The sequence below is a fragment of the Triturus cristatus genome, chromosome 3_1 (genome assembly GCF_964204655.1).
Source record: "Triturus cristatus chromosome 3_1, aTriCri1.1, whole genome shotgun sequence".
Taxonomy (NCBI): Eukaryota; Metazoa; Chordata; class Amphibia; order Caudata; family Salamandridae; genus Triturus; species Triturus cristatus.
The window spans coordinates 692307286-692328485 of NC_140583.1; the positions used below are offsets into that span (position 1 = coordinate 692307286).

At 47.2% G+C, this 21200-nt stretch overlaps 1 protein-coding gene across 1 annotated transcript in view; it reads left to right on the forward strand.

The window, feature by feature from the left end:
- LOC146860809 (sperm-specific sodium:proton exchanger-like) overlaps positions 1–21200 on the forward strand; it is a 5538638-nt gene that overhangs the window by 3453956 nt on the left and 2063482 nt on the right. The window lies entirely within an intron of this gene.

Genomic DNA, 21200 nt, shown 5'->3' on the forward strand with positions numbered 1-21200 from the left:
GCGTTAAGTGGGCGCGCACGCCTCGAATGGCGTAAAGTAACTTAGCATTTAAAAAACCGTACAAATTCACTGAAAAAACCATAGGTTTCACACACGTTATAGTTAGGAATTAGCATTTAAAAAACCTTGCAAATTCACTGAAAAAACCATAGGTTTCACACATGTTATAGTTAGCGGAAATTTTACTGATAAAAAAACCAATGAAATTGCCCCGTTATAGTTAGTGCTGGCAACTATAACTCACGCGACCGCAATCTTCTGCTGATGACATATGTGTCTTTATAAAAAAAAATATTTGTAATATATGTATAGCTAAAAATGTATGGAAGAAGACATGGGCAAATAAGTGTCTAAATACAGTATTAGCATCAGCAGAGGATTGCGGTCGCGTGAGTTATAGTTGCCAGCACTAACTATAACGGGGCAATTTCATTGGTTTTTTATCAGTAAAATTTCCGCTAACTATAACATGTGTGAAACCTATGGTTTTTTCAGTGAATTTGCAAGGTTTTTTAAATGCTAATTCCTAACTATAACGTGTGTGAAACCTATGGTTTTTTCAGTGAATATATATATATATATATATATATATATATATATATATATATATATATATATATATATATATATATATATTATTGCTATATTCACTTTTTAATTTTTTTTTTTTACTTTGATCTTCCAATGAGCTTTACATAGCAACAACGACAACAAGGGAACAAATTAAGCTCATTCCAGGCATTTTCAAGAAAGGGACCAAATTCATTATTTTGCCTGGCAAAGGAATTGCAAGTACTTTTTCCCAAAAGACAGTCCTCAGACCGTTCCAAAAACCAACTGATGGTGCACCATATTCACAAACAGATTCAAGCGCTTGTTCCAAAGACGATCCTCAGACCGTGTCAAGCAAAGGAAACCACAAGTCAGTCCTCAGACTGCACCAAGACAAGACAGTCCTCAGACTGTACCAAGACAAGACAGTCTGCAGACTGCACCAAGACAAGATAGGTGCTAGCCCCAGGCCTTTTCAAGAATAGGCGAAATCAGCAAGTGGCCTGACAGAACGTTCAAAAACGCCCTGTATCACAAGGGTCCGCAGACCCACCAAGTTAACCAAGACTGCGCTGCACTTCCCAAAAATAAAGATGAACTCACCTGGTTCACACAGGTCAAACAAGATTATCCTTCACTGCTGCTTCTTCGGACCAAACAGTCAGATCCAAGGATTTCGCCTTTTCAGGAACCCAGCCGAGATGACCACTAGACGAGGAGCCGCCTGATCAGACAGGTGAGGCAGCTACGAGAACCAGGCTCTATCATATGGGGATCCCCGATCCGCCCATTCGACCGGCGCCAACTGAAGGAAGTGACTAGGGTCACCCAGGTCACTCATGACCTTCTCTAGCCTTCCAAGTAATGAAGAGTCGATGACGGAGTAGAGAACACAAACTAACTAGTTTACTAGTAAATACACTGCAGTGGAGTCCAGTCTGACCAGCCCTGTGGGATGGCTGTCAAGAGAATTACTCTAACATGCATAAAGTTACATTATGTATGTTGCAGAGCCCACAAAGACCCACCCATTATGGAAAAATACAGCTTGGGCAAACACTGAACAAAAGGGAGGCACAGAATGATAAGCTAAGAGTCTGAGACCGGGCACACACTATCTCTCTGGCGAGGTCATACAGTCTGTGCTTGCAGCTAAAATAGTGGGAGCACCCTCTATCTCAGGGAAAGGCATGCATTAACAAGCAACTTTCTCATGCTTCAGTGAGGCCTAACCTTGGAGATGAAATGTATCCGAGGAGCTTTCTGCTGAGGCAAGCAACATAAGACAAAAGCTTGATCTTAGTTACAGAACAAGATGGTGCCAATAAAGATGGCGCCATGGATGCTAACTTAACACAGAATAGAGTTTGAGCATAGCAAAGGGAGCACTTTGATTCTGTGTATTACGGAAATAACGTTTCAAATCTAACAGGGGTGGGGGGTAGCGTAGTCTGAAATACAACGGCAAAGATTAAAGTAAAGAAATATATAAATAAAACCACTTACCTTGCGGTCACTACATCAGGTGCAAGGGTGCCTGCATTGCAGGGATGATTGTGTCTGGGCAGGAAGAGAAACCTTCCAGCACAAAAACAATCATCAATGGCGTTTTTCTCCTTCTATGTGTCTTCCTGTCCCTGCGCTTGTCAGTTCCAGGCTGGGTTACAGAAGCATTCTTTACCTAGGTGTCATGAAGGGCCTGCTCAAATGGCTTCAAATAGTGCAAACCACTTCTGCAAGACTCCTACTTCATCTTCTTAAGTTTTCCTCAACTTACAGCCTGCTCCATGAACTCCACTGGCTGCCAATTAAACATCATGTTCAATTCAAAGCATTATACTATGTACATAAATGTCTCTCTAGTTCTTGCCCCATCTATCTCAGATCTCTGGTGTTACCATATATACCTAGTCCATCTTTGCGATCAAGCAATCTTGTTCTTGTGGTAATTCTTAGAATTAGGAAAATTACCAAAATACAATTATTAACCATACAAGCATACAATTAACAGCAGAAGAGGCTAATATTCTAAAATTAGGACTTACTTTTTTCACAAATCAAGACATGAACTATTCACAAACGAGGATTGATCTGGTTAAGTTCATACGTGCAATTTTATTGGAGACGTTTTTCATGATGCAACCAAAAAAGAAAAACTGACGACGAGAGAAGAACGGCAGGATGTACGCACCCTCAATGTGGATGATATGAACCTCATGTTTGAAGTGAGACATTTAGAGAATACCAATTGGGCATACAGGAGCAGGCCAACACAAATGCATTGATTCTGGAACAAGTGGTAGATGTATACGGTGATGGCCCAAAGGAACCGAAGTCGAGATTTACACCTATGATGGCAAGAGACACTATCAACATTTTCAGTTATCTTTTGATCAATCATTTGAAGACCCTATATACACACAGCACTAAAAGCAGTCCCTACTGTCAGAAAAATATGACGATTTAATAAAGAAATTGCAAATGGAAACACAGTGTGTGGGAAAGAACTCTGACAAAGGGGGGAATATTGTACTGTAGACGAGGAAGAAGTTCATAAGGGAAGCATAGTCACAACTCAACAATACCTTGTGCTACAGCAGGATCATGAAAGTACAAATTGTAACTGTTGAAAGAGAATTCTACGCAGATTTGAAGTGATGGAGGGACTAGGGGTTACTGAGTCAAGAGGAGTTCCATTTCCTGAAAAACATAGAATGTGGTTATACCTGTGTTCTATCTAATCCCCAAGGTCCACAAAGACAGAGACAATCCACTGGGCTGCCCTACCATTTCTGCCATAGACAGTACATATAAGAACACTTCCAAATATGTTGATAATTTTTTTAAAGACTTCACACAAAGCCTCCCATCCTATATCCAGGATATGGGGAACTTCCTACAAAGAATCCACGACTTCTGGTGGGAAAATTATTACATCCTACTTACAATCGATGAGTCCACATTGTATAAAAGCATACAACAACCGGACAGTCTTGAAGCTGTCAGTTATTTTCTGGGAACAAGACCTCTCTTAACCTCTGGAGGCACACTCAAATGTTACTGGCCATGGTTGGGAAATGCCTAACTAGCAATTTCTTCATTTTCAACAATGAACTGTTCCATCAAGAGCATGGGACCTGCTTTGCCCCCAGTTATGCAAACCTTCATATGGGCTGGTAGGGGGAGCAGGTGATCTGGAACTAGTGCCAGAAGGAGTGGAAGGATAATATAGTCCACTGGAGCAGGTTCCTAGATTACATTGTCATTGTATGGAGGTGTTCGAAGGACATTGCCCAAAATTTGCTTTGGAAAATAGAGACCAACAATTTCAGTTTGCGCTGTGCAATGAGCAAAAAGGAGATTAACTTCCTATATCCCACAGTGTATGGGAAAGGGACTAGATTGGATACAAAGCTGTATAGAAAACCCACTTCAGGAAACACACTGTTACATTGAACCAGTTTCCATCTCTGTAATCTGATGAACAGTATCCCATATGAAGAGACACTGAGGGTCAGGAGAACTTGCAATGCATGGGTAGAGGAAGAAAATGCTGTGTAAGACCTCAGAACAGGATTAATAACCAGGGGAAACTATAAAACAAAGTTGAGGATGCCATACCAGAGGCTAAATCAAAATTGAGGGACCAGATTCTGTTCAACAAAGCAGGTAGAAGCAAGCATAGCAAAATAGACCCCCATTTCAGGCTTGTCACCAATTACAGCAACCAGGCAGCTGCCATAAGAGATATTCTGCACAAGTAATGTCACCTTATTCCAAATGATTCAGTGGTAGGGAGTATGGCTCCTAAAACACCAGGGATCACGTTTAGGAGGGCAAAAGCTATGAGACAGGACCTGGTCAAAAGTAACCTAGAGGATAGCACCATAAGACAATTCACATGGTTAACAAAGAGGGCTGGATTCAGAAAATGCGGGAGGCGCAAAGCGTGTCAGCATGGGAAGATCTTGGTGAAATACAAATCTCCATTCACTACACGTATGTTAATCATTAAGGGCCAATACAACTTCAAAACTGAATTGGCGGTATACAGGCTGCAATGGCTTTGTGGACTGTCTTAAAAATAGGCAGTACCATCTTGGCAGTCCACAAGAGGATCTTGCAGCACATAGGAGCGATCAAGAATTGTGACGGGTCGTACCTGGTTGCTCACCACTTTGAGGAAATGCACAGAAGTGAGGCAACAGGTCTTACATTTTTTGTACTTGACCACATCCCATTCAGAATTTGGGGAGGAGATAGAGAAAGAAAACTGAGGCAATGGGAGTCAAGAAACAAAATAGAGATTAACACAAAAGCACCATGGGGCCTGATAAAGAAAATGACTTGTCCACACATCTTCAGACATGATGTTTATAATAAATATAGTAGATCATTTTCCTCCCGAACCATGAACAAGGTAAACAAATTAGACATCACATGACATGGAATTAGAATAGGAGACCATCAAGGGTGGAGTAGTGGCCCACTTGGGCATGACTGCATGGAAGGGGATGGCGTCCAACATTGCGTGTCAGGGAATAGACAACATGAGACACCAAACAGAGGAGTTATTGAGGGGTTCACTAATACTTACCAGTATACCCAAAAGAATTATGTTGGCTCACTTGGACGGGACACCACCATTGATAGGTGTCTGTGGGTGCAGCACAAAACACATTGGGTAAGGTTGGACAAACAAATATACCAACAAATAGTGTTAATAGCATTAATGATTGCCGTCCATCAAATGATCCCAATTGAGATGGGCTCTGATACATGCTGTGATATCACTGTGATCTTTCCACTTGCACACATTGTGCTGTTCCACTGCATTGAGGGCAATCTGGTAACAATACATCAAAATGAAGTAATCTGCTATTGACGAGATAGCTTTAGAAGAAATAACTCCATGGCTGATGATGTGATTTTGTCATAGGTTGGAAACCATGAAGAAAATACCCAAACTAACAATTCTGTGTATTTATGACTGAGCCAAGGGAGACACCAATATTATTGCACATAGACATTGCTGTATGCAAATGTATGTATTGAAACATAAAACTCTTGAAATGCTGACATGCAAATTACTGTGTTGTGAAACAAGCATGTGAAACAGTATACCAGCAGCAACATGCACTGAATTGCAAAAAGGTAGTGAAAAGAAAGATATGATGTATGCATAGGCTTTTTTCACTTACCTGCATGGATAGAAACACAGTTGTTTTATAAGTATGCAAAAAATGGCGCCTCGTCATCAGTGAGCATGACTGCTGGAGCGGTCAAAACACATTTGATGTTTGACTGTGAATAAAGAAAAATACATCAACATACTTGCACAATTTGTCGTCATCCTTGGGATTAAGGAAAACCTGTCAAGGAGGTTGAGCTTTTTACTTCTTAGGCCCAAAGCTGTGGCATTCTTTACCCTCGATTTGAGAGCATGTTGCTCTCTCTCGATCTTCCACTAGAAGATATAAACCTGGGGGCAGATTTATGAGGCCCTTGCGCCTCATTTACGCCGCCGTTGCGTCACTTTTGTGACGCAGCGTCGGCGCAAATCCTGCGCCATGCTGCGGGGTGTTTACAACGTGACGCATCTGGGAGATGCGTCACGTTGTAAAGCCCTGCGCCAGCAGTAGGCGTACCTGTGCAGGGGGGGGCGTTCCGTCGCAGGAACACCTCCTAAAAGTGGCTGAGTGAAATCTACAAGATTTCACTTAGTCACTTTTGAGCCCATGCTGCGTCAAAACCCTGCGCCTGCTTGAAGCAGGCGTAAGGATTGACGCAGCATTGTGAAGATAGGTCCCCCCAAAGCATTGCTGGAGCTGCGTCGCGCTTGCGACGCAACTCCAGCAATGCGCCACTTTTACGGCACAGATGCGTCACGCATCTGTGCCGTTTTTGCCCCATGGTGCGCCGCATTGTAAATGCGGCACATCCATGGTGGCGGAGCTGTGGCGCATAATAACTGGCGCATCCCTGCTGATATGCAGGGATGCGCCAGTTATTACAAATCTGCCCCCCTGGTTGTTTTAACACTGTTTTAACTATTTTGATAGGATGGGCCTGCTTTGCAGTTTCAGGTACCTCACTGTAGCTTAGCACTGGGAAACCCTTTTTGGGTAGCCATGGTCTTTACAAATTTATTATAATAATATAATAATAATAGCTAGGTTCCAGTGACACCGTGTGCACAGGACTCATGTCTGGGCATACCAGTACCACTGAGATCGACACACTAAAGAATTAAAAAAATTAATGGATGGAATACTTGAATTGACTTCATCCACTGGTAATTACTCGAGGCTGCATCCTAGTCCATTGTTATTTTATACACTAGGCTACCTCAGTTTGAAGCCAGCTGTATGCAAATCAGTCTTCACACTGATCCAATGGGAACAGTCCAGCCTAAACTGACAAGCCAGATCGTTTCTGAATTGGAGCACAAGAACCCAGGACCAGTTTCACCCTAGTTAGGGCTCATAATCCAGGTATAGCTTGTTTCCAGTGACACAGTGTGTATATGATTTACCTCTGGGCATTCCCTTCCCACTTAGGGCAACACACTAAAGTATACAAAAAAGTGATTGATGGAATGCTTGATTTAATCTCTCCTGAACACTTTGTTTAATTTAATGTTGGCACTTATTGTCTAAAAGCAACACAAAAGGATCAGAATACATTGCATCTACCTGAAATGCTTGCTACAGGTGTAATGTTGTGTGTTTAATATATCACCATTTTTTTTATATATTCAGGGGCATATGTAGAAGCCCCTATCACCACCACAACGTCACCTATAGTGACGTTGTGGTGGCGATTGAGACTACCCCTTATGTACAAGGCAGCGTTAAGCTATCTAATGTAGATTAATGCTGCCTTTGTACATAAGGCCCCCTTACACTTTATGGTTAGTGTGAAAGGGGCGGGCAGTGGATGTTGCGGTGGGTGTTCCACCGCTACACCCATTCATTTTTATGCTCCCCCTATGTAAACGGGTGGCATACATGGGAGGCAGCGCCAAAATTAAGACCAGGTAAAAACTGGTCTTAAGATTGGCAAAACGGGGAGAAATTAATTATTTCTCCTAGTTTTTGCTTTTGTCCATGTGTGCTGCCTTGTGCAGCACACATTGAAAAAGCAAAATGCCAATGTTTGTTTATGTGTAGGAAGGTGTCCCTTCTTGTACCTAAACAAACTTTTTTTTTAAATACCATTTTGTTACTTTCATGTGTGCTGCATGAAGCAGCAGGATCACTGACAGAATATTGAGTACAAAAATATCATGTTACCAAAATATCGGGACATAAATATCGATGTCAAAAATATCGACCTCCTATCTTCATAATGGTAAGTAATAAAATATTAAGAAAAAATATATATAGTTGTTAAAAATATTTTTATATGTATAAAAAATAATGTAAAATAAATTAAACATACATATATAAAATGTAATTTATATATGTACTTAATAATAAACAATAAATGATTATTTTAATTAATGTTAGAAATATATTACGAATTATAAATAAATATATATACATACACCTGTAACATAAAACTTAAAAAAACAATACATCATGTTATAAATTAAAATATTAAAATATGTATTCTTTTTTAAAAGTACATTTTACACTACACTTAGGTGCCGATTCCGATCAGTTAAAAATAATTTGCGTACGACCCGCATCCGTATTTTTTTACGTACGAGTCGCACAAGTACCGTACAAACTGGCAAGTACGATTGGGACGTGAAAAATAACTACGAATAGTGTTGGGAAAAGTCTACGAGCGCGCGTCGGGAAGTGTCCACGTCCGAATATCGTCGGGAAAAGTGTACGAAAGTGATTCGGACAGTTTCACTTACAAATCGTAAAACACAAGTCCGAGCGCGCAAGTACGATCCTGACCGCCCGTCCGAATACACAATCGCACGTAAAAAGGCCCGTACGGAGGCAACGCAGTAGCACACATGTACACGGGTAAACTCAAAATACATCTCAAAGACTGACCTGGCACATACAAACAGGCAAACAGAGGCCCAAAATCACAACCACCACATATAACACACCCACCAAAATTCGAACACAGCCACACCCAAAAATGGACCAATAAAAAGGGCCCACACACACACCCTATGAGCCTTTGCAACAGACCCACTGCTGCCAGACCCCACGGACAAACAACCCCACACAACTGCAACCTTCGCTACACCTTCACTCACACACCTTCACACAACCACCTCCACACAACCACCTCCACAAACATCCCCCTCTTCACATTCACACACACACACACACAACCATCCACATCCACACCCACACCCCACACCATGCCCACAGACAAGAATCCAAAGTTCACCACGGCGGAGCTGGAGCTCCTTGTCAACAAAGTCATCAGAGTCGAGCCACAGCTGTTTGGAACATTGGTCAGACAGACCAGCATATCTGCAAAATCTGCCATGTGGCAGAGGATTGTCGACAAGGTGAATGCTGTTGTGCCCGTCCGAAGGACCAGGCATGAATGCCAATCCAGGTGGTACGATCTGCGCAGGGCGGTCAAGAGGAAGATGAATGAAGAACATGCCCAGACCAACATCACTGGAGGTGGGCCGCCCCGCAGACCCGTACACTACCATCCCTGGGAGGAGAAGTTGATGGCCATGCTACCGCCGGTGGGACTACACGGAGTGGACGGAGTCGCAGAGCCTGGTGAGTACACAAACAACTCATGTAACTTGGGGGGAATGGCATCCACACTAAGGGTGGGCGTAGTTCGCGAAGTAGCACTTCGCGAAGCTACGCAAAGTGAAGTTCGCACTACGCGAGCTACGCGTAGCACTTCGCGAACTGCGAAGTAACATGTTCGCACTGTGCAAGATGTTGTTTTCAATGATTGCACAGTGCGGACAAGCAACCGGCACTGTGCAATCATTGAAAATGGCATCTTGCACAGTGCGAGCTGTAGTTTTCTGCTGCTCGAGTAGATTTTTACTCGAGCTGCAGCTTTCTCAACGCGAACTGGTAGTTTCTCATCGCGAGCGGTCGCGAGCATACGCGACCCCTCGCAATGAGAAACCTGACCTTCTCGCGTTGGGAATCTCGCCGGGAGGTTTATTTTCCATGCTCGCGATCGCGAACAAGGAAAAAGTCTCGCCAGGATGTCATTTTGCTTGCTCGCGGTCGCCAACTTGACGTTGAGGACCGCGAGCAAGCAAAAAATGACCGCAGCACTACGCAACACTACGCTACGCGTGTTCGCACTGTGCTACGTGCAGTTCGCGTAGCGCGAAGTAGCGCGAACTTCGCAAACTACGCGAGCGTAGCGTAGTGCTTCGCCCAGGCCTAATCCACACCCCAACCACCAGAGGCGCAACTAGAGCAAAATTTCGGGGGAGGCTAAGAAAAAATTTCGTGGGGGGATGAATCTTGTAAGCCATAGGCAGAGTGGAGCTGCAGGGGCTGTTAAAGGGGTGAAACAACAGCGAGGCCTCATTAACACGCAAATGGCCTGTTAAAGACCTGTGAAGTGCTCGGGTGCGGCTGTGAGTGCACCGGGAAGCTGTCTCATCCCGGGCTGCCACACACGACGGGGGGGGTCTGAAGCCCTGTGAGTCCAACGAGTGTTGCGCGCCTGCCAACCACAACAAATGCACGCACCTACCCCCAAGCACTCACCGCACACAACCACACCCAGAAACCACGCCCATGCCACGAACGTCACCATTCACCCATCACAAATCAAGGCAAGGCCATGTCCAAGGCTACAGCAACCAATAACACAAGACTGGATGTCCAGGAGGCTGGGAGGGTGGGCCACACAGAACACATTGCCAAAATGAGACGCAGACAACAATGTCATCAGCCCATATGGCATAGGTACATACCCATGCACAATGCACAGGGACTGGCAAAGTACTGACAAGGTAGATGACACTGGGCCCTGCTGTATGCAGCACAAGGCCCTCCTGGGACCACTGTTCACCCAAACACCAACTCCACAAGCACAGGTATCTAGCACAGGAACTCACACTCACTGTCATGCCAGCATGCACCATGAGGGGACACACACATCACCTGGGAGACCCAATGACAACTCACACTACACACAACACCAGGCCCGGTCACAACCCCCCCTAACACAAGCACACAGCCCCGGGGCAGGCAACGGATTTACACACTCCGACAATGGACATGTGACACAACAAGACCAATCCAGAGCCAAATAAGCATCAGAGCCAAAAATCTACAGGTCAAACACTCAGGAGAACATCCCAATCTGTCCCCCGCAACATACCCATCCCCAAGTGGACATTGAGTGGAATGCTAGGCACATCCAACTACCTGGAGGAACTGTGTCAAATAGAATATGTATGAAACATGGATGTGGCATGAAACAGCATTAACATTGTCTCTCTCTCACACACAGGGCAACGCTGACGATCTCCCCCCAACACTGGGGGGGAAGAATCACAGTCCCAGGCACCGCATGAAGACGATCCCACCGGCAGCGACGACTCTCACCACTCCGTGGATGACCCCGACCAACCTGGCCCCTCTGGTGTACAAGCCTCTGCAGCACCTGCGTCAGGTACATCTGTGCCAACCACCACCCCCATTCCTGCCACATCCCAGGAGACACCCAGGAGCCCTGCTCGCACTGAACAACACAGCCAGTCTGACCAGGAGGGACAAGGTCCTCCGGGCACCCAGGAGGAGGCAGGCAACCCTGCAAATGCCATCCCTCAGGGGTCCCGGAGACCCGATGTACTCACAACGGCAGGCCAGGCTCGTGTGGGCAGGGGTGGTGGGAGTGGAGGCATGCGGAGGCGCGAACCTGACCAGCCAGCTCAGGACCCCGGTCTGACACACATATGCAACATCCTGGAATCATACCGGCGTGACACCAGAGGCATGGACCAGGTCGTGTCCAGACTTTCCGGGATGCAGGGGACCCTCGATGAGATCAAGAACCTGCAGGTCGAGCATCATGTCAGTCATCAACAACACCAAGGACGGATGGAGGCAAGACTGGCTGAGCTCCTGGCGGTGCACAGGGACGTGGGACAATCACTCCGTCAGATCGCCCAAAGCCTGGCAAACCCTCCCTGTACCACCAGGCGTAGACCAGCACCAGACAGGAGGGACGACTAGGAGGAGGATTCATCTGACGGAGCGTCCCTGACATCGTCAAGGCCTGCATCTGAGGGTCCCCAGAGGAAGGTGGGTCATCCACGTAAGAGACCGTGAGAGTTACCGGACCATCACCATCTCCCAGGTCACCTGGCCTGGCACCTGGCCCTCTGGCGCAACAGCAGCCCCTCACCCGATGACATTCTCTGCCACATGGACTTGCTGGTCACAGTCTGACGAATGATGACCAACACTGTGGTCTGGACTCTGATGACTCCAACTGACAAGGATGCCATCTCACCCTGTGAACTTTGGATTCTATTCCCCCGGTAGAGCACCTTGGCACATCTACCACAAGACTCACCCCACCAAAAATAAATTCACATTGTTCTGCACATGAGATGTTGCTGTCATTTTGCATTATTCAACGACATATGTGTGTGGAAATGTCTAACTATGCCTGAGTGTTGAACTAACTCCAGCTATCCATACGCTGGGATCAGAGTCTGGTACAGGACACACATGGGTCACAAGGTATCATTCAATGTAGACATTGAGCACAACACTCACCTGTGATGGCCTCAAGCTGCTGAGGGGGGGCTTGCTAAACTGTGTGGACACACCTATTTGGGAGATAATCATCAAGGCGTAGAGGTCATGGCCCATGTGGAGGTACCCGGGGAAGGAGTCCCAGGTATGTGTTGCCAGGTGGGAGAACAATGTCCTGTATGCTGGAGTACGGTGGATGTTAAGAACGGTGGCCAGGGCAAGGTTGGATGCACGGAGATGGCCCAACGGGATCTAGCATGACAGACGCACAAGGTAGGTTTGGGGTCGGGGTTGTGGACTGCCTCCTGAGTGTGGGTGGGGAGTGTGGAGGTCATCCTGCAACAGACAGTGATCCATTGCAGCTATCTATGGTGGACGGTGAGGTGGCTGGGGCGCAGGGTGTAGAAGCTGAGGTGTGCAGATGCCCCCTGGAAGTGGACCAGGTACCTGGGAGTGCGGATGTACTTGCACCGTAGAGGGCAGGCCAGTATATGAGACGGATGTTGTCATGGACCTGGGGGATGGTCTGTCGTAACTTGGAGTGGATCTATCTGTGGATCATGTGCATGATGCAGAGGGCGTTACAGCATGAGGCACAGATGCTGTGGATTAGCATGGCATATGCGAGCGAGCCAAACATGATGCACACCATCTCGTGGGTGTGGCCACTGGGTGCATGTGCAGGGCCCGGAGCAGCGTGCGCCACCTCCCTGAAAAATGCCCCATTTTGCACACAAAGACTAGGATTTCAGAAGGACAACTGCAACAGGCGCGTGTGTAAAGTAAGGAGTGTCCAGTGTCACATGGCACACCCAGAGACAATGCATGCACAATCACCAAAGAGCCATTACACCGGATCAGGAAACCGAAGGGCGACCTGCGCACAGGAGACACACCCTCTGCAGCTGGTGATGGCCCATTGTGTGGTCGACCTTGCTAAAAAACATACACGACCATGTACTTCATGCCCAATAGAGAGCCTAATCCATGAGCAACTGCATGCATGTCGCTAGACTACACATGGACTCCTATGCATTATCGACAGCAAGTATGCCAGAGATGCCGCATGCCAAGTGGCAAGAAACCTGCATTGACAGAGACGAGGCACCTTGGAGTGTGACGAACACCTTTATTACTCAGCCTCACACCAATGGAATTGCATCCATTGGAACAGTATCACAGGTCATTCGGCTGACCATGTGTGACCTACACTGGACACCTCCTGCAACACACAGATGTGGTACATCCTACTGAGCTGGCACACAAGTGAAGGGGTTGAGCCTCACACCCCTTGCTGCACACGGAGAGTGTACAATTCCCCATTGAGCCTCATATGAGGATGTCCCACACCCTGTCCACCATTGGCATCCCGTATGTTCCTGAGGGACGTTATACATACATTGATGCCTTCATCACAATCCACAATCCATGACAGATGACTGTCAGGAAGGGTGACTATCAATTCATGGGAGCCATGCAACACGTCAGGTGGCCCATGGTGGATCGACATGTATGCACGGTAATACAACATGCACAGGAGCAGTCCCCACATATCACAAACACGTACCACCCACAAAATGCCTTGCTGCACTCCTTACCCAAAATGACTTTTCACCATGTCTGCGTATGTAACTCTGCTTCAGCCCACGTTGCGATACTCATGAGGAATAGCAGGAGTGCAATGATGACATGAGCAGACGACAGCCGCAGGAAGCTGGGGAGGACAGACACACAACAAGTCAGCGAAGAGCTAGTAATCCGCAGACATGTACATGCACTCTACAGGATTTATGTTGTCACCATGCTAATTATGAGATATGTGTACCCGCTGAAATTTGGGGAATGACATCATGACTTGAATGACACATCAGAACACACCTCCAAGTCACTTAGCACACAGTCAGCTCGACACACACATTGCAACACATGCCACACAAGGCTCATAGGGCCCGATTCACAGAACTAACTTAAGACAAAATCCTAAACTTACTACCATTTTGGTATTCACAGAAGACACTTACTCACTTCGGTATTCACAGAAGTTAGGAGTCCTAACTTTAGGACTCCTAAATGCCTTCTGTGAATACCGAAAGTCTTAAAATTAGGATTTTTCTCAGTTTAGGAGTCCTAAAGTTAGGACTCCTAACTTTACTACTACTAAACTGAGAAAAATTTTAATTTTAAGGCTTTCGGTATTCACAGAAGGCATTTAGGAGTCCTAAAGTTAGGAGTCCTAACTTTACTACTACAAAATTGAGAAAAATCCTAATTTTAAGACTTTCGGTAGTCACAGAAGGCATTTAGGAGTCCTAAAGTTAGGAGACCTAACTATACTACTACTAAACTGAGAAAAATCCTAATTTTAAGGCTTTTGGTATTCACAGAAGGCATTTAGGAGTCCGAAAGTTAGGAGTCCTAACTTTACTACTACTAAATTTAGATAAATCCTAATTTTAAGACTTTCGGTGTTCACAGAAGGCATTTAGGAGTCCTAAAGTTAGGAGTCCTAACTATACTACCACTAAACTGAGAAAAATCCTAATTTTAAGACTTTCGGTATTCACAGAAGGCATTTAGGTGTCCGAAAGTTAGGAGTCCTAACTTTACTACTACTAAATTTAGATAAATCCTAATTTTAAGACTTTCGGTGTTCACAGAAGGCATTTAGGAGTCCTAAAGTAAGGAGTCCTAACTATACTACCACTAAACTGAGAAAAATCCTAATTTTAAGACTTTCGGTATTCACAGAAGGCATTTAGGAGTCCTAAAGTTAGGACTCCTAACTTCTGTGAATACCGAAATGAGTAAGTGCCTTCTGTGAATACCAAAATGAGTAAGTGCCTTCTGTGAATACCAAAATGGTAGTAAGTTTAGGATTTTGTCTTAAGTTAGTTCTGTGAATCGGGCCCTAAGCGTGCACACTCAGACACAGGGACTCACCATCATGAGAAGAAGTTGCGGATCAGCTGACTCCGGATGTCCTCATCCTCATCCTCATCCTCACTTGCCCCGTGCCCAAGCCCCTCATCCTCCACGGGTGGATTATCCTGCTCATCCGGATCCAGGATGAGTGGCACGGCCTTCTCCACTGCCATGTTGTGCAGCATGCAGCACGCAAGGAAGATTTTGCAGACCTTCACCGGGGCATACGGGAGTGCGCCGCCGGTCTTGTGGAGGCACCGGAATCTGCTCTTCAGGAGTCCAAACGTCCTCTCAATCACGCGCCTCGTCTGCCCATGGGTGTCGTTGTACCGGTGTTCTGCGGCTGTTCTGGGGTTGCGGAGCGGCGTCATCAGCCATGGCATGTTGGGATAGCCAGCGTCCCCTACATGGAAACATCATGGACAGAAGTGGGTCAGGAGAAGCAGTAAGATATGAAGATACCGCTGAATACAGGACTAACAGAGTATACCCACCAACAAGACATGCACGTTCGTTGCGCAGCTGCAGCATCATTTCAGGCACCCTGCTACGCCTCATGATGTAGGCATTGTGTGCTGAACCTGGAAAACGGGCACAGACATGGGATATCATCATGTTAGCAAGACATACCACAAGGGCATTGATGGAGTGGTAATGTTTGCGGTTACGGAAGGCTACCTCCTGTGCGTGTGGTGGTACCAAAGCCACATGTGTCCCATCAATGGCCCCAATGACGTGGGGCATCCCTCCCAGGGCATAGAACTCCCCCTTGACACCTGTCAACTGCTCACGAGTCGGGAAATGTATGAATTCATCCAGGTGTACCAACATGGCCTCTAACACATCATGCAGGACACGGCTGAACATGGTCTGGGACATGCCACCTACATCAGCTATGGTCAATTGAAACGTACCCGTGGCAAAGAAATGTAGGGCTGCCATCACCTTCATCTTGGCTGTCAGTGCAGTAGGATACCTATTTATTTATTTATATAAAGTTTTATATAGCGCGAACAAGATCCCAAGGGATATCAGAGCGCTTAACAATCACATTAGAACAGAAAGGCTAATAACGTAACGGTTGGAGGTGTGGTTCCAGCCTTGTGGTCAAGTCGTCAATCAACGGTTGGGAGAAGCGGTAGCGGCGTATACAGTCACGTTCCCTCATGGCAGCCAAGTCTGGCATTGGTCGGGGGAGAGGCGGTGCCCTGCAGAAATTTGGAAGGAATGACGAAGATTGAGTACAGCACTACACCACTGTCAATGAACTGAGCACATGTTCAACAGCTAATACACATATGCTACATACTGAGTCTGTACTGTGCAATGCATCCAGGACACGTATGCCAGCCAGGTGACACCCCTGCCAACAGTCAGCTACACACGTGGGTGCTCAAGTTCAACATGATATGCCATGAAACTAGCTGTGGGCCAGTGTAAGTGAACAGGCAAACGCATAACAGGAGTGACAGACAACCACATATGTGCATGAGAAGGATGTCTCATCATACAGACCGGTTGCGGAACACCAGATGCACAGGTCACATGTCCTTGAAATAGGACAGTCCACACACCTTGCCATGAAGGGGTACATGTCAGGAATGATCACACATACATTGAGACTACGCAGATATGTCCTTGTCTCGCAAGGCCATGTGCGATGCATGCATACAGCCGTTACGTCTGATTCCACATGTGGCCTGGTGTGCGTAATAGTGTGCCATGTCCATCAACACGCACACACATGTTGGATGCAGCAACTGCAGATGCATGTCACGGTACAACTACAGCAAGCTCATGGGAACACTTGACACACACATGACATAGTCACATCGTGCAACGCCGGTAGTTACATGTCAGGTGTCATTATCCGTGTACCTGGCATCAGGGGACAGTTGCGGGTGTAGGTGACTGTGCCATGCCAGTGATGCAGTGCCCGACTGTCCACAGAGGGTAGCTCCTCTGTATCAATTGATATCAAGTAAATTTGCTGTTGTGTCATGCTCCCCATTGTTTCACAGTGGCATGGTGGCTGAACAAACTGTGTGGTGCAGGGCCTACATATGTTTGTGGTATTGTAGATGACACTCATGTTGCTGTTCATGCAATGTGCTGTGTCCTATGTAGTTTGGACTCTTGTGTCATATGTCTACAGGTGTCTGATCATTTCCTGTCTCTTCACCTTGACCACAGCATCGTCGGGGACACCGAAGGAGACACTGGCATGGACGTGGGGGAGGGATCCAGCACCGGGGCCACCAGTGCTGGGGAGTCTGGCGCAGCAGGTGGCACGGAGGCCAAGGGGAGTCAGGCGGAGGACCTGTCCAGTCCCATCACCGCCCTCCCACTTGCTCGGGTCCCTTGGGTCCGTGCTAGGCGACTACAGGTGCGTGAGAGGCGGCAAGGAGGTGTATTTAAAAGGTGAAGGGTGCACTTCCACTCCGGATCATTCTGTGGTGTGTAGGCAGATTCAATTGCATGGTGCAGGTCATATGCACGCTCATGATTTAGCTTATATTCTGAAGTGGATTTGTGTGCCAGTCATGACCCCGTCTTGTGCGCTGCTTGATAATGGTAATTATGTGCTGTTCAATGAAGAAGCAGAGCAGCTGGTGTCAGGAACTACACGGGGATTGCGCGACAGGTAAGGACCACAGCTAGTTTTTGACGGTAGATATGGGGAGAACAGCACACCTGCCCAGCCTCGACCTAGCTCCCGAATGTATTGTGCCGATGAATGCGTTACTGAATTTGAGCTTCAACTCGGGCACCTGCTTTATTTATATCTGTAAGTGCTTGGCCAGGCAACAATTTCCGTTCCCTCCCGGAAATTGCGACAATTCGGCATTTCCGCGTTCCGGTCGGAACGCGGAAATGTCGAATTGTCGCAATTTCCGGGAGCGGAACGGAAATTGTCGCCCACCCCTAATGTGCAGAATAAGTGCTCTATTGTCTCAAAAACAAGTTGTGTTGACTTCATACCGAGAAACATTTGTCCTCACGTAGCTCACACGCGCACAGAGGTGCAAGCGCTTTTGCACACTGCTCTCCCACTACATATTTGGGACTCTGCTTCAGACTATCTTTCATGCCTCGTCAACAGGTGGCCTGGATGTTTTTTTCAGAATTGTGTGCTCTGGCCTCGTGACCTCCTTCCATACTCTGTTTGGTGTGATCCCCGCATTTCATCATTCGATTTGTTCTAGCATCTTCAGAGGGCTCCCTTTGCTTCTCGCACTCGTGGCTAGGGTGCTATTGTTGATCTGCGTACTACGCTGTGGCTTCACAACTTGCGTTAGAAGACAGCATGCACCGGCTGCTCCATCTTCGGAAACAGATGCTTGAATTCTACGGCACTCTGCCGCTGGCTACCTTAAGCAGTGCCTATGGATTGTCCTTCCGGTTTCCCTTCTTTACCTGCGTGCAACCTGTCTTTCATTGCCTAGATTGTTGGGCTCTGGATTTGTGCCTGTGTAACTCGGTGTCTCCTGACCCGGATTATGATCGACTGATGAGCCCCTTAGTGGCTCATGAGTTGGACTGCTCTGGCATCGGGATTATGGCCTGTGCTGCAGCACATGGAGTCCTTGGGAATTGGGACATCGGAACCGCTGCAACTGAATTCTTATCCAGAAGTTATCTTGATGTCCCCACCTGTTGCCCACAAATGGTGCTGGATGCCCCGATTGTTGAGGAACACGTGTGTTCTTTCCCCCTGCTGAACTGGATGGCAGAGAATTTTGCGGAACTTTCGAATGATTTCCTCTTGGAAGCTGTTGTGACTTATTGTGCCTATACCTTGCTGGACTGACTTTAGCCCTGCTCATTTCATAGTGCATCCATCGATGTTATGTTTTTCCCCTTTTACATGGTTCATTTCCCTGCAACATCGTTCATCATTGACATTTCTTTTCTGAATTTTTCGCTTCCCTTCTATGGACTTCCAGTTCATGCCCTTGGTTCCGTTGTATCAGACTTGAACTCTGTGTTCTCGATTTAGCGCCCCTAGTGGTTAGTGGTACGAACAAGGGGGGGTTTAGTCATGATTCCCATCTCCCTATGTACAATGCTAAGTTGGCACCACAGCGTTAGTTGTTAGTGAGCCATCTTGCCAATTTTGCTGCTTTTGCACGCGACACTGTAGTTGCGTGTAATCATTTTAAAAATGCCTACTTCACATGAGGACTGTCAGTTGTGTGACATCCTTCACAGTGAGCAGCGAGCTTGTACTGTACATTGTGTACACAAACATTCTGGGTGACTAGATGGTGCATGTTGTTGTGTGCAGGTTGATCGTCCCACTATTTGGCCATAACATGCACGCAGCTGCAGATACCTGAAAGACGAATGCTTGCCATATTGTAGTGCAGCACGTTTGAGTTTCATGGGGAACTTTCGCAGGAGAAGAGACTAGATGATCCTGTGATGTGATACCACTGAGCTGATCTGTAGGGTGGGGGGTCCCCCGTTCAAGCCTGGAGACCTTCTATTAGTCGAATGATACTACTATTGTTTTACTGGCGACACGAAGATTGCTGTTTACACTGTCATTTACTCATGATTGCTCCTTTCATTGTCTATGATATTGCAACTTTAATGATGCTTCTGAACTTAACCATTTGTCTGCTTATGTTAGCCACAGTACTGCATCTTAGGACGCGAGGTTCATTGAATGAACTCTTTCAACTTTACCGTGTCTGTGTATATTCTGTTGTGGACTGATCTGAGAATAATGACGTACAGGTATGTCTGATTCCCAGCATTCGTGAGAATATTGTAATGCGCTTGTTCTGGGTTGTCTATACATTGGGACCGCTGAGCTCAACCTCGGCTAACGAATGGGACACTAAGCTAGTCGGATGAGGGGTTCTGGGTTCTGAGGGGAGTTTGTGGTACACCAGACATGTCTCCTTCGTGCCAGGCTCCGCACCCCCTGCCCCTGTCTCCCCTGCTACTGTCCATGCAGAGTCTGTGGACATTCAGCTCCAGTTGCAGGTTGGTCAGACATGGCTCCTGCGTGTCCTCCATGGCCACACCATACTGCTGACACGGATGGTGTCGTACATGTCATCAGCGATGTCTGACCAACGGATGTTGCTGAGGTCCATGGACTCGTCACTGATGGCAGCAGTGGCTCTCCTGCAGCGCTCCGTCCCCCCCCTACCCCGGCACCATCCGCACTTCCCACTCCCATGCCTGTCACATACACACCCAGACGTCCCCATGCTCGCACCACACCAGACACAGGCAGCACACCACCAGGGGAGGCCAAGCACACACCTCCTGTCACGCACACACAGGGGGGAGAAGGTACAGGCACTGGGTCGGGGGGAATACAGCAGCCACGCTGTCACAATAGGAGTCCGCAGTCCTCACGAGCCACTACCTCCGAACCCACTCCCCTTGGCTCTCCTGCCCAACAGTCGGCCAGGGAGTCCTTCATGGCCAGTCCATCCCCTGCCCCAGTGTGACAGCACCCCGCAAGCTTTTGAGGGATTCCCCGGGCAGGGTAGTTGATTCCCCCCCCTGTCCACACCCTCCCACAGTTGCGCTGCGACCCATCCCTCCAACCCCCCCCCTCCTTGGGGCCTGTGGTTCCTTCGGATGCAGGGAGACACTGGAAGAGCTTGCTGCCGTGTGCAGCGCCATACTGACCTCCTCCTTTGGCGCTGACCCAGCCCCTGTGGTTGAGTCGTCTGTCCCTGCACCCACGACACCTACCCGTGCCCCTCCTTTCCCTGCAGTGCCTGGTTCTTCCCCCCCACATGATGCCCCCCAGTCTGTGGATGATATGGTACAGTGCACTGTGCAGGCAAGCTAGGGGAGACGCGTCCCGACGTGTCCCCCCCCCAGGACCTCGCATCTGGCGTGGCCCATGGGCTTGGTGAAGAGTGTACTGTAGCTATTTTTCTTCGACATGCTGATTGTGGTTTTTTGTTTTTCCTTTGCAAACGTATGTTTTTCTGGTATTGCCGTTGGTGCTGCTGCTCCCTGAGTTGGGGTGGTGATGATGTGTTGTGTGTCTGGGAAATGTTGTGGTGT